A 14498-nucleotide genomic window follows, 5' to 3' on the forward strand; every position below is an offset into this window, starting at 1 on the left:
AGCTTATAAGCAATTTTCAAATGATCGAATGATCAATACGAAATATTCCGAGCCTACATCAAATGACTATCTCGCACAAATCATGTAAGATGTTACCATGTGATTTTCACATGATCATCTTTTGACTTTCGTCAAGAATAATGATGAACGTAATTAAAGCAAAAATCTTTCCAACACATATTTCGAGAAAGATATAAGCGACTTAAACTCAGCTCGAAATATCAAACATGTATAGCGTAAAGTCTATATAGCTATACGACTTTGTCTCAATAGGAGATAGAATAAAATAGACTTCTGAGTGATATATGAGTTCAAGTCTCCACATACCATTTGTTGATGAAGTTCCACAAGTTCCCCTTAGTAGTTCTTCGTCTTTAATCGATGAACGTATGAATTCTAAAGCTGAACTACATATTCTATCCTAATTCGAGACATAGTTATAAGTAGACTATAAATCAAGACTTATAGTTTTGACAACTATACTTGAGAAACAAGCTTGAGATAGCAACGCTTGCGAATTCGACTGAGCAGTGCTCTAACAGGTTGATCAAGTATTTGGTGAACATCTGGACATATGTTTTATTTAAAATTCCCAACAACAGAATGGTAGCAGTTATGAAGCAGGTTTCCAGTCTTGGAGTTGGAATAAGGAATTTAACATAAAATGGGAAGAAGGTACCAGCAAAGATAATATCTACGAACCTTTCGCCTTTACAAAGAGTGGAGAAATTTTGTTGTGGTACAATAAAGCAGATCTTTTTTGTTATGATCCTAAGGAAAAAAAAAAATTAATTTTCTTGTTATTGGGGGAACAAACTGCGACACATTTCAAGAAATTCCACACTCAAACACCGTTGTTTTACTGAAGGATCAATTATCAGAAGATTATCAGTCGGGTTAAATGTAGTAATGATTAAGGAAAAATTATCAATAACCCTATTGTTGCTCATAATTTTGAGATATATTTGAACCTCTAAAGAAAAATAGGATTAGTTCTCATCACTCTATGATGAGCGTGTAATGTGGCACATAAGGATTGCCCTTAAGTTAATTTCCTTTAAAGAAATTGGAAATATGGAATAAAGAGGTTTTTGTGAGTGTAGATCGGGCTTTTGATGCAGCTCTTGAAAAGATGCAAGTTTTGGAAGATATTGGTGATGATATAATTCTAACCGAGGTGGAAGAGGATAGCTCATGATGGCAAAAGTGGAGTTTTGAAAAGGCTCATAGACGTAACGAAATTTTCATTCGTCAAAATCTAGAGTTAACGTCATTCGTGATGGTGATAGAAATACCAAGCATTTTCATCATATGTTAAGAAGGAATATATATCAAGAACAACATCAATAACCCCCGCATTAATGGTGTATGGATCGAGAACAAAGATGAGATAAAAGAAGGCATTGCGAATCACTTTGAGGTAACATTTAAGGGAGTATATAATCATAGACCAAGAACTAAGAATATGTGGTTAAAGAGTGTTGATGAGAATGCTAGAGTTTGGTTAGAGACGCCTTTTAGTGAAAAATAGGTGAAAAAAATGATCAATGATTTGGGTGTGGATATAGCTCCGTATCCGTGGGTTCCATGTGAAATTTATAGATTTATATGAAGGTGTTTAAAGAAGAATTGATGAAGGTGTTTAAAGATTTACATGATAAAAACATTCTGGACACTTCTCTAAAGAACAACTGTATAGCGCTAATTCCTAAGAAGATTGGTGTAGAGGAGGTAAAGAACTTTCGGCCTATTAGCTCATAGGAAGCATATACAAAATTATTTCCAAAGTACTAGCAGAGCGATTAAAAGTATATCTTCCTATATTAATCTCTCCTTCTCAATCTAGCTTTATTAAAGGGCGTCAAATTTTAGATGGAGTTTTGATAGCGAATGAATGTGTAAACTCTGGACTCCGCCAAAAAATACCGGGATTAGTGTGCAAATTAGGTTTTGAGAAGGCATAACTTCTTAGAAAGAAGTATCATTTAAAATGGAATTGGAGGTGTTTGGCGTGCTTCGATACGAAATTGCTTATCTTATTCAAAATTTACGGTCCTTGTGAATGGTACCAACTCATGGGTTTTTTGGTTGTGAAGGTGATCCTCTTTCTCCTTTATTTTTACCATTGTTGAAGAGGTTTTGAGTCATATATAGATTAAGACACAAGAAGTTGGTAAAATTTCGGGTTTCTCTGTGAAAATGAGAACCAAAGTTAACCATCTCTAACTTGCCGATGATATCATTGTTTTTCTTGATGTGAAGCGTGACCAAATAGATTCTCTTTGGTATTTACTTCTATGTGTTAAGTTAACCTCGGGCTTAAAAATCAACTTCGCTAAAACTTGTTTTTTTGGAGTATCTCTCGTTGAACACATTGATGAATTTTCTAACATTTTGGGGTGTAAAAGGTCAAATTTTCCAAGTATTTATCTCGGTCTTCCTTTGGTGATAATGTTAGTGGAACACAAAAGTGGGAGAAGATTATTGAATCATGTTCATCGAGAAAGTTGACTCTCATCAAAAGTGTTTTGGCTAGTTTGGCCATTTATTTTTTATCAATCTTTCTTGCACCATGCTCCATTACAAATAAGATTGATAAGATAGGAAGAAATTTTCTTTGGGATGATGATTCTAATAAGAGAAGAATTCATAATGTCGGGCAGTCTATATATAATCGAAAAATCTAAAGAAGATGGTGGTCTTGGAATCCGAAAATCTAAATACATGAAATCGGCGCTTCTCAAAAATAATGGATATTCAGAACGGAAAAGAATGGTTTTTGGAGAAAATAGTCGTGGAAAAATTTAGAGAATCATCAACTGGTTGGGAAACTCTTCAACTAAAAGGGCCAAATGGGTCTAGTTTGTGACATAATATTTATAATGAGCTCGAGGATTTTAACAAACATGTGAAATTTATGATCAGTGTGGGAAATGAAATTAGATTCTGGGAAGATTTTTGGATTAGAGATGTCGTTTTATGCAATAGATTTCTATTGGCATTTGAAGGTTCGAGAACAAAAGGGAAACTGATGGCTAGGTTATATAAGATTTCGAGTAACGGCACCAAATGAAAGTTCATGTCCCGAAGTAGATATTCTCAAGACATAATGAGGGAGATTGCTTCCATAAACTCATTAATAGAAGTGGTGAATATTCAAGAAGGGATCGTACACTCTAGATTGTGGATGGTGGATAGAAACAATATGATTGATGCTTAGACGTTTAAGTTGGGGTTTGATTCTCTTTGTGACCAAGGAGATATTAACTTCCCAAATGATATTATTTGAAGTCGACATTATCTGTACAAAGTAAACTTTTTTCTATGGGTTCTATAGCATTAAAGATTGATGACGATGGACAAGCTTTTAAGAGGTATGGATGTGGATAAGGTGTGTTGGTTTTGTGAAGAAGAAGATGATACAAGTGCCCATGTATTCTATGATTGTTGGGAAACAATGAGAACTTGAGATTATTTTAACAAAGGATGCAACTTCAATTGGAATTACGGTATTAATATTTACACAACTATAAAAGCTTGGAGTCATGAATTGAGTGATGAAAGACTCCACCGTATATGTAACAACTTAGTGGTTTCAATATGGTGGTGCATTTGGAAAGAAATGAATTCTAGAATCTTCAATTCAAAAAGAGAAATTTGGAAAGTGTAATTAGAGATATTAAGATTCAAGTTTATTTTTAGGCGGAGTCAAACACTAGAATGTTGGGTTTGAAGGCTAACTGGTGATAGCTTTATGGGACTCGTATTTCTATCGGCCGCTTTTATTTGGATATGAGATGTTTGGTGTTTGTTTTTTTATTAATCTCACTTGACTTTTTTTTTGATCTTTTATTTGGGTTATCAATTCCAAACTCGGCTTCCATTTTTTGTGTTGATTGTATTTATTGGGTTGAGGTACCCCTTTAAGTATCTCTTTCTCAATGAATCTTTTCCTTTGACCAATCAAAAAAGAAAATGTCCTTCGGTAAACCGAGATATTATAAAAATCAGATGATAGATTATGGAATATAAATTTAAAGCTACCCTTATTTTGATTTTGTTTATAGGCAAAGAAACAAAGAAAGCACACTAGAAATTACTCCAGCTTCCAACAGAGAAGTAATGGAGTCATAAGGAGACATCAACCAACTCTGACTAGAACAGTTGGACTTAGCATGAATAGCCAAGTTAAGAGAAATCTCATTGCCACTCTTCTTGATGAATTTGAACTCGATATAGGAGAAATTGAAATCCAGCTACCTAATTTGATAGATCAAAGGTCTAATACGCCCAAGGACCGAGGTATAAATCACACTTGTACCTATTTCATAGAAACCATAAATCGGACGAGTTGTGAAACTTAAATCACAATTGATTTTTCTCAACCATAAACATGTTTGGAAAAAGGAAAAATACAACATATATAGTTTCAGAGATAAAGGCAAACCGTCAATGAGCGGGAGCTAAGGAAGAGATAAGCAGAGGAACTTGGGTAAATAAGTACTCTTGGTCGTGGTCCTTTGCATAAGGGCTCTCAGATGCACCTTCAACCTCTGTAGCAACACCTTTGTATGTACCTCAGATTTAGCCTTGCGCTTGTGCACCAGGGGAGGGTATTAAAATGATAAAATTTATATTGAGGCGCCAGTCAGGGTAAGACTTTGTGCGGTTATAAGGAGGGTAGGTTGGTCATGTTCAGGTTGAAATAAAGTTACCCCTTATCTCGAAAACCTGGATGGCTGAAACCTCTGTTTTATATATAACGCGGTATCATTAGAGTTGCAATTACAACAGTAAGTACAATTTTCCATCAAACTCTCTCTATCTGTTTCTGGTTCAAGAAAATACATTTCAGGATTGTTTCTTTCCCATTTTTCTAGGTTATTAGGTTTTATACTTTTTTTTAACTAAAGAAAGCTAAGAAATTCATTCCCTACACAATGTCGAGGATGAAAACAACAATCAATCGTAAGAATGAATGTGATGTACTGAGGAAAGAAGAGAAGATGATCATGAAAAGAGAAGAAGAAAAAAAATGATCTTGGCAGAGGCCTGTAAGATGAGTATTATTTCTGAATCACATTGTCCCAGAGATTTATATTGCAAGTACGAGTTCGATATTTTTCTTCTTGAATAACGCTCAACCATTCAAGTGACAGTAACCTCCGATGAGATTATATTTCGGGAATGGAAGAAACAAGTTTCCATGGGTATTAATGCAAAGAAAGGTAATCCTAACATGTTTGGATTTTCTTTTAAACCGATCAGTGAAGGTTATTTCTTTAATTTCTATCATGGTAATAGGTGCATGATATTTAGAGTAATATTACTTCAATTCCCCGTGAAATACTTGATTTGATCAAGGCTATGTTACTAGATCAAGACATCAAATTTTCTGGTATAAATATGTCAAGAGGAAAGATTAATGAGATATGAGAGACAAATACAACTTTGAGATGGGTGGTAATTTCAAATATTATCATGGTATAAATATTATGAGAAATATCCAGGTGATGAATTTTCGCTTTTGCCACATAAATCAATATGGAACAAGAGAATACCTACAAAAATTTATTTCTTCTTATGGATCGCTGCACATGATAGAATTATCACGATAGATAAGTTTTTGAATTGGGGCTATCACCATGTTAATAAGTGCGTTATATGTAATAATGGCAAAGAATGTGTCAAACACATGTTCTTTGATTGTCTGCTTGCTATTAGAATTTGGAACTGTCTCTGACCTTCCTATGGCATTAATGGGTTGTGGCCTTCATCTATCTTGTTACTCTTGCAACAATGGGGATCTCTCAAACCTCAAGAAGTGGACAAAGAAATCTGACCCTTAATCCCCGCTGCTGCACTTTGGGTGATATGGAACGAAAGAAACGCCAGGATATTTGAAGAAAAAAGCATGAGTGTTGATCAACTGTGTCAGGATGCTAGGGCGCTTTTGCTATCATGGGTTGCACTCTTCAAACCTAGCATAAAGGGAATTTTAGTAGCATCTTGTTCAATTGGGATCTCATTTTTATTTAACAACGTAATTTTTTATTTCTTCTGTATTTCCAGTTTCTTTTGTTCTTCTTACTCCTTGCAAGAAGTTCGTCTACTTTCTCCTTATTTAAATATATCTCTTCTTTTTATCAAAAAAAAAAGTTATTTCAAATATTATGATGATTTGGACTCGCTTGTCCGTGTTGATTCTGATATTTCATCAAAGTTAAAATCAAGTGCTTGTCCAAGAAGTTGGACTCCCACAACAAGATACGATCTTCACAATGGAGCAATGTGAGCTTACCGGATGAAAATATGTATTTGATTGTGTTGGAGTTGTATTTCATATTCAATGCTGTCAAGCAACAATTAGGTTCGAAGGGAAAGGGGAGCTGGGAAAAGTTGAAGGATTAACAAGGGGTTTTGTTGTTTAGGGCGGGGAAGAGTTGAAGGGTTAACAAGGAAGGGGTTGTGTTGTTTTGGGCTAGATGGAAGTTCTAGTCATGGATGCAAGTCAGCAGCATGTGCAACAACAATTCAGGTCTAGCACATCGTCTACAAGCTAGTTCTCAACTAGGTTTTATTTGTTGTCAGGTTTGGAACTTGTATCCATATTCCCCCGTCTTGTGGGCTATTAATTTTTGACCCATAATGAGAAATAACTCATAATATCAATACAATTGTGAAGTTTATTTTTGGTATATCATGTTGTCATTTAGTAGGATGACCACTGAAAGGAGGCACTGGCAATTTGGGGCGAAAAGTCGGGTGATGTTGTGAATTCCTTCTTCTTCCTCGATCGATTCTCATATGTTTTCTTTCAATTTCTTATTAATATTATTAGTAAACCTGTTTCAATCTTTAACATATTATGAATTAGTTGTTTTTACCTATTTTATTGATTGTGTAATATTCGGGGTATCCTAGTTTTTTAGCTTTCCTCTGTAGTTTTTTCTTTTCTTCTTGATTCAAAATCAATTTATACCTTGTTTTAGTCATCTTCAGTATTATCATGTCTTTTCGATTATACTGATTGTTTTCATTTTTTAGTCTTTTTGATTTTCTTCCACTGTTTGTTAATTTCTCTTTATTGACTTGTCAGATTTGGTCATGAGCTAAAGGAGGTACATACATAGGGTTATTAAGACGTCATCACGAGATATTATTGAGCAAGAAAGAGATTTGAAGAATTTGTTTTAGATTCGGTTTCTGGGTATGGTTCTTTGTATCTTCTAATTTATATAAAATCTGGATTTGGGGGTCAGTGTTATTTGTGAAGAATAGTTTTTTATGTTATGTTTATTGCGTAGTGAGATCCTACCTTGAGTAGGTATTTGATTCCTATAAAGTTCTTTATCGATATCTTTTTCCTTAGTTTGGTCTAATAAATCCGGGATATGGGTATGGTTTGGTTGAATGGTTTTTTTTATCTTTTTTCATGATCTTATAGCAGTAGGATTAGTTGGAAGGATATGTTTTAATATTTGGGGTTACTTTTTAGAGTATTTTTCTTTGTTACTGCTAAAAAGTCGTGTTCTCTTCTTAAAAAGTTGATTCTTAGTAATTTAATATTACTATGCTCTTTTTCTGAAGATTAGGTTTTGATAATCTTTTAAAGGAAAAGTTTTAAAAATTACTTTTTATAAGATCTCTTTGGGTCAGTGGGATTTTTTCTCAGATATGATTCTACACCTACCACTATTCTTCTATGCATTCTCTTTGTATTATATCAGTGAAAGAGTTCATTTGTCTGTTGGGTTTCTTTCTCTCTTATGCTATTTGTTAAAGAATGTGCAATCTATTTCAGTTAAGACTAGTTATTCAAGTCATCTCTTAGAAAACATAATTAGATGGTTGTTTTTTCTTTTACAGTTTCCTTATATATATTTAATTTTGGGTTTTGAAGTTTTTTCTACCTTTCTCTCTGTGAGTTTTTTGTTTCTTGTTATCCTGAGTGTTATGGATATTCCTGCTGATCAAGTGAGAGTTTTAGATTTGGATGAACATGTTGAAGAATTGTTCATATTTGCGTCCCTTCTTTGTGATAAGTATTGTTTATATCATAAAACCTCTGTCAAGCATAATATTAACAGAATCTGGACTATAAATTCTTTTGATTTCAAACTAGCGAAGCCTTATGTGCAAGGAATGCAGGGGATCCAAAATCTTTTTGTTGTTATGTTTAAGAAGAAGGGGGATATGAATCTAGATTATCCAGCAAGGCTATCTCTCCTTTTTGGTCAGTTATTTGTTGTTCAAACCCTAGGAGATTTAGAGTCGGTTTTGATTTGGTCTGAAATACAACTTTGATGCCAGATCAGATTACAATCCCATTGGGTCTTGTGAATAAGGGTAACTCTAGAGAAGTTATTGAGAAGGTTGGATCTATTGAAACTGTAGAAACACCGTTAGGAAACTTTAATGAAGCTAAAGTTATGGTCCCCTTGAATTCCCTTCTGACAAAAAAGGTTGTTTATAATACTGCAAGAAAGACCTATTATATGTCTATTTTTTATCCCAAACTTCCTTTTCATGCTTGCAAGAAATGTTTTGTACTCTATCATGATGAAGTTAAATGCAAGGACATTCAGATGAAAATTTATGTCAGGGCTTTGCCAGCACCTACTCCTACGGCCACTCATGTTGTTTTACAAAGTTGGTTACAGTGCTGGAAAGGGGTGAAAGTTCAGGATCTGCTAAGAGTTGTGATGCTGATGCAAAGAGCAGTCAAGCTTCTCAACCTTCAGCTTTCTCAGACAATCTTCAACCTTCGGGACCTTCTAGAGCTTCTGGTTCATCTCTTTCTTTTTCTATTGCTTCCTCAGTTGTGCCTGCTGTTTCATCTTTAACAATTAGAGAACCTGTACCTCTAGTTAATCCTAATCATGTTCCAATGACTTCTTTCGCCCCTCCTACTCAAGATGAAAGATTTCCTTTTGATGCTGCTACACTTTTGCATGATAGGAAAGGAAAAATGTCTAGGACATCCTTTGAAATATGTGTTTTTGGAAACTATGGTAGATTCTGAGACTGAGAATAAGTATAATCATCACCTCCCTTTTGATACATGGTATGTGGTGCCTTATGTTGGTAAATCTGGTGGTTTAGCCTTAGGATACTTTGCAAATTCTAACATTGAATTAATAAGTAGTTCGATTAACATGATCCACATTGTTTGTGATATAACACCAGTACTTAAAAACTGTATTGTTTCTTTCATTTATGGTTCTTTGAATATTATAGGTATGCGAAACCAATGCAACCTTATGAGTCATATGAATGAAGACAAAAATCGTCCTTGGATGTTATCAGGTGATCTTTACTTTATTCTGCATGCTTCTGAAAAACAGGGGGGTAACCCTGATAACTGTTTTCCTCCAGATTTTGTTAGAAGCAGTTTGGTTCAGATGAGAATGAATGGAATTTTTTCTTTTGGTAATCCTTTTACTTGGTGTAATAGGAGATTCAAGAACCCTTCATAATTGATTTTTTAAAAGTTGGATAGGGGATTTATGAATGATAAATGGTTATCGGTTTTACCTCACACTCGTGTCACAAACCTAGTAAGAGTTTTTTTTTTCTGATCATAGTCCAATTCTCTTGAAATGTTTTCATCAAGAGCAAAAACTCAATATACCTTATAAATTTTTCAAATTTGCCAACTGCATCCTGATTTCAAGAATGTTCTCTCTAACTCTTGGGTTAAGCGAGTCTATGGGTCTCTAAGTTTTATAGTTGTGTTGGCAAGCTTAAAAATCTTAAGTATGAACTCATTAATTGGAATATTAATTCCTTTGGTCATATTAAACCTACAATTGCTAAAATGAATTCTGAAACTGAAAAGTTGCAATCTTTACCATATTCTCCTGCCATAGGCAATTACATACTGAATTACTCTATGCAGCTTGATTATTGGCATGAAATTGAAAACTCTTTCTATAAACAGAAGGCTAGGATTGACTACTTTACTCAATATGATAAAAACACTCAATATTTTCATAACATAGCAAAACTTAGGAATATGTACAACACTATTCTTACTATTAGAGATGGTCAGGGTAATTGGTTGGAAAATAGAGAACAAGTTGTTTCTCTTTTACAAATCATTTCAATGGAATTTATACTTCTTCTAAGCCTTGTAATACTGACATTAATTGATGAAGTTCTGAAAGATGTGCAACCAATTATTATAGCAGATATGAACAATGCTTTGGTAGCGATTCCTACCATCGAATAAATTCATTCTATTGTTAAGAATATCCCCCTTGGAAATCCCAGGGACCTGGTGGTTTTCTGGCGGGTTACTTTAGGGATAATTGGCAGGAGATCTCTGATGAGGTTATTAATCATGTTCAAAACTTCTTCCGTAGTAAGTTTCTTCTTAAACAATTAATTCATTACTTTGATTCCAAAAGTTAATAATCCTTCCACTCCCAATGATTTTAGACCTATTAGTTTATCTAACAGTGTTTATAAAGTTATTTCAAAAATTCTAAATGATCGTTTAAAGCCTCGTTTTGACTCTATTATTTCTCCTTATCAGTCTGCATTTATAGCAAATAGAGAAATTCAGGATAACATTATCATTAGTCATGAAATTTTGCATTCTTTCAAAAATAAAAACAAAAAAACTAATAAAAACGGATTTATGGCTATCAAGCTTGATCTATCTAAAGCTTTTGATAGATTAGAATGATTCATTATATCCGTTTTTAAAAAATTGGGTTTCTCGGAAGATTGGTGCCAGTTGGTTTTTCAAGTATTAGCACGGTGTCTTACTCAATTCTAGTAAATAGTTCACCGGGAGAAGTTTTTTATCCTACTAGGAGTATTAGACTGGGAAATTGTCTATCACCCTATATTTTTATTATTTGTATGGAGATTTTATCGCAACTCTTGCTAAAAGGAGAATCTGACAATTTGATTCAAGGCTTCAGACTTAAGAAAAATAGTCCTTCGTTTTCACACTTTTTCTTTGCTGACAATTGTATGCTATTTTCTACGACTTCTTTATCTTATGCTAGAAATCTTATGAAGATTATAAATACATTTGGCCTCTGGTCAGGCCATAAATTTTGATAAATCTGGTTTTTTCACTAGTGCAAAAATGCATCATAAGCACATAAAATTATTGTCTAAAACTCTTGGAATAAAATTTTAGAGTAGTTCTGAAAAATATTTTGGTACTCCGCTTTTTATAAACAGGGATATAACAAAATCTTTTCGATTTTGATTGATAAGTTCAATTCTAGATTGGGCAACTGTAAAAAAAAAAAAAAAAACAAATCTTAATGGTGCTTGTAGAACTGTAGTGACTAAACATGTCCTTTCTAGTCTAATTTTTTTTTATCATATGTCGCGTTTTCCTTTCCCTAAAAATAATACTTCTAAAATTGACTCTATTCAAAGAACATTTTGGTGGTTGAAAAAGAATCCTAGACGTGCAACTTATTTCGTTCTTGGAATGATATTGGTAAGTCAAAACTGAGCGCTGGTTTAGGGATCAGAAGTTCTCATGCTACTAATAGGGTCTTCATAGCAAAACTTGGTTGGAAAATTTGTCAAAATCCTGATCATCTGTGTTCAAGGTTTTTAAAAGACAAAGTATTTTCCTAATCATAATTTGTTGGAAATAAATAAAGCTGCGGATACTTATTTTTGGATTTGGAAAGGTATATTTAATAGTTTTGTTTTCTCAAGGTCAAATATTGTTAGTAAAATCAATGATGGTACTTCTGCAAAAATTTGGTTATCGAATTGGTTACCGGCAAGTAATTCTCCACCTGTTTCACTTTGTCCTAACTTTAATGATTATACTTTTGTCAGTGAGCTTATAGATGTGCAGAATGGTTCCTGGAATATTGGGTTGTTAAGTTTATTGTTTTCTCCTGATGATGTTATTAAAATCAGGTCAATTAGGATAAATCTTCATCAAAAAGATAAAATTACGTGGGCTCGTACTAAAAATAATAATTACTCTATTAAGACTAGGGCTGCACAAAACCGAACCATAACCGAAAACCGAAACCGGAACCGAACCATAACCATATTCCTATGGTTCATTAATGGTTGTCAGTTTCAGATAACCGACAATATCGGTTTCGGTTTAGGTTTTGAGATAAAATCGAACCAATAACCAATTGGTTAACCGATTAATAGTGACCATAGGATTAAATGATTTTACGCCGTGGATGGGGATATTTAACCCTAATAACTTACATCACTCGACTGAGTCTTCTCCTCTTTCGTAGATATCAGAAAGCTCTTCCACTTCCAAATCAGCCGACTGTACTTATGATTTGGAGAGGAAATTGGTTCAGGAATCTCTTTCTCGTGATTCTTATGGTGCTGTTCAATCCAACTTCTCTTTGATTACTCCTACTTCTGGTGTCTTCCAGGTTTGATTTCTTTTTGAAACTTTGTAGATCTGGGTTTTGTTTCAGATTCCTTTAAAAATTTTTTACTAGAAATGGAGATTTGGGGGTTTTGAATCTGCTATTGAAATTACTGATTAAGTTTTTTTTTTAATTTTTTGTTTTGTTTGATTTTTGTACCTTTATTCTTGATTTACAGGGATCTCTGCAAGTAGTTTGGTTGTGATTGTTGTCATGTTTATGTACAGATTTTGTGGGAATTTGGGGTTTTATTTGAACTGATTTTGATAAAGGTATTGTGATTGTGTATTTGTGTGTATCATTTGAAATGATTTTGATATTATGATTTTAATTATGATATTAGGGTTTGTAAAATTGAAAAAAATTGGGGATTTCAAATTAAGGTCATTTAGGTTGATTTACACAGTGGGTTTTGCTTAATTTTTAATAAATTTTACAAGTTAATTCAGATTAAATGTATGGTTTATCACATTGCAGACTTGCCTTTTGACAATGCGAGGATCCAGTTCAACACCTACTGCCTCTGTTTCTTCTAATAAGCGTCCACCTCGACCTCCACCTAATGCAAGTTCAGATGGAGGTGCAAATTCAGCTGGAGGTGCAAGTGCTGCTAAAGATGCTAGTGTTGCTGGAGATGCTAGTGCAGATGGAGATGCAACTGAAGCTGGCATAAAAGTGACAAAAACACATAGCAATAAGCGTAAAACCCCTGAAGATGCAACTGAAGATGACACAGAAGTGACAGAACCAAAGGGAAAGAAACGTTCTGATGTGTGGAACCACTTTGATATGGACCCCAAGCCTTCGAAATATGCAAAATGTCGCCACTGTAAGACAAAGATTGCAGCTCAGGGTACCAAGTATGGGACAGGTGGTATGAATAATCATTTGAAGATATGTAAAAAGAAGCCCAAGGAGGAAAAAGGACAGCAAACTCTTGATTTTCAACCGGCTAGGCTAGGAGAAGAAGGAAAATTGGTTGCGGCAACTTTTAATCAAGATGCATGTACAAAGGCAGTGATTTTATTTGTGATTTTAGATGAGCAGCCGTTTAGAGTGGTTGAAGGAAAAGGGTTCAAGGAACTTTGTAGGGTACTTGAATCCATATTCAAGATCCCTTCTCGTATGACCATTTCGCGGGGTGTATTAAATTTGTACGAAGCTGAAAAGGAGAAGATGAAGAACTACTTCAAGGAAAACAATGTGAGAGTTTGTATCACCACTGACACATGGACCTCAAATGCCCAAAATAAAAGCTACATGGTTATAACTGCGCATTTTATTGATAAAGATTGGAAGCTGCACAAACTGGTAATCAACTTTTTCCAAATTTTAGGTCATTCAGGTGAGGTAATTGGGAAGATGTTAGAGGAATTTTTGTTAGATTGGGAACTTCCTGGGGTTTTTACTATTACGCTTGACGATGTTAGTGCTAATGATTTAGCTATTGATTATCTAAGGGAGGATGGTCATTTAAAGGAGAAAGTGATTAGTTCAAATGGTGTACTGAATACTAAGTTTATGCAAGTTAGATGTGTTGCTCATGTGCTTGCACTTGTTGTGAATGCTGGCTTGGGAGAGTATCACATGGCTATTAAGAGAGTAAGGGCAGTGGTGAAGCATGTGATGAGTTCTCCTGCTAGGTTGAGTAAGTTTATGGATTGTGCTAAACAAGAAAAGATAGATTGCAGAAAAGGTTTAGTTTTAGATGTGGATACAAGATGGAATTCCACTTACATGATGTTTGAAGCTGCTTGTAGATATCAGAAAGATTTTGAAAGGATAGCACGGGAAGATAAGGCTTTCAAAAAGAAGTTTTGTTTCAACGAAAGATCCATCCCTCCTGTATTTTCTACTTCTACCGGTGCTAGTGATGATGTTGACATGGAAGAAGCTTGTACTATTGCTCATAACAAAGGCAAGAAGAAGGCCCCTCCTCCGCCTCCTATACATGCTCCATATATGGAAGATTGGGACAATGCAAGATCATTTGGAAAATTTTTAAAGGTATTCTATGATTTGACTGTCAAGTTTTCTTACTGTACTCGTGTTACTTCACATGAGTTCTTGTTTAACGTAAGTGTCATTCATAGAACAATGAACACA

Source organism: Papaver somniferum, chromosome 11 (assembly GCF_003573695.1).
Source record: "Papaver somniferum cultivar HN1 chromosome 11, ASM357369v1, whole genome shotgun sequence".
In the NCBI taxonomy this organism is placed as follows: Eukaryota; Viridiplantae; Streptophyta; class Magnoliopsida; order Ranunculales; family Papaveraceae; genus Papaver; species Papaver somniferum.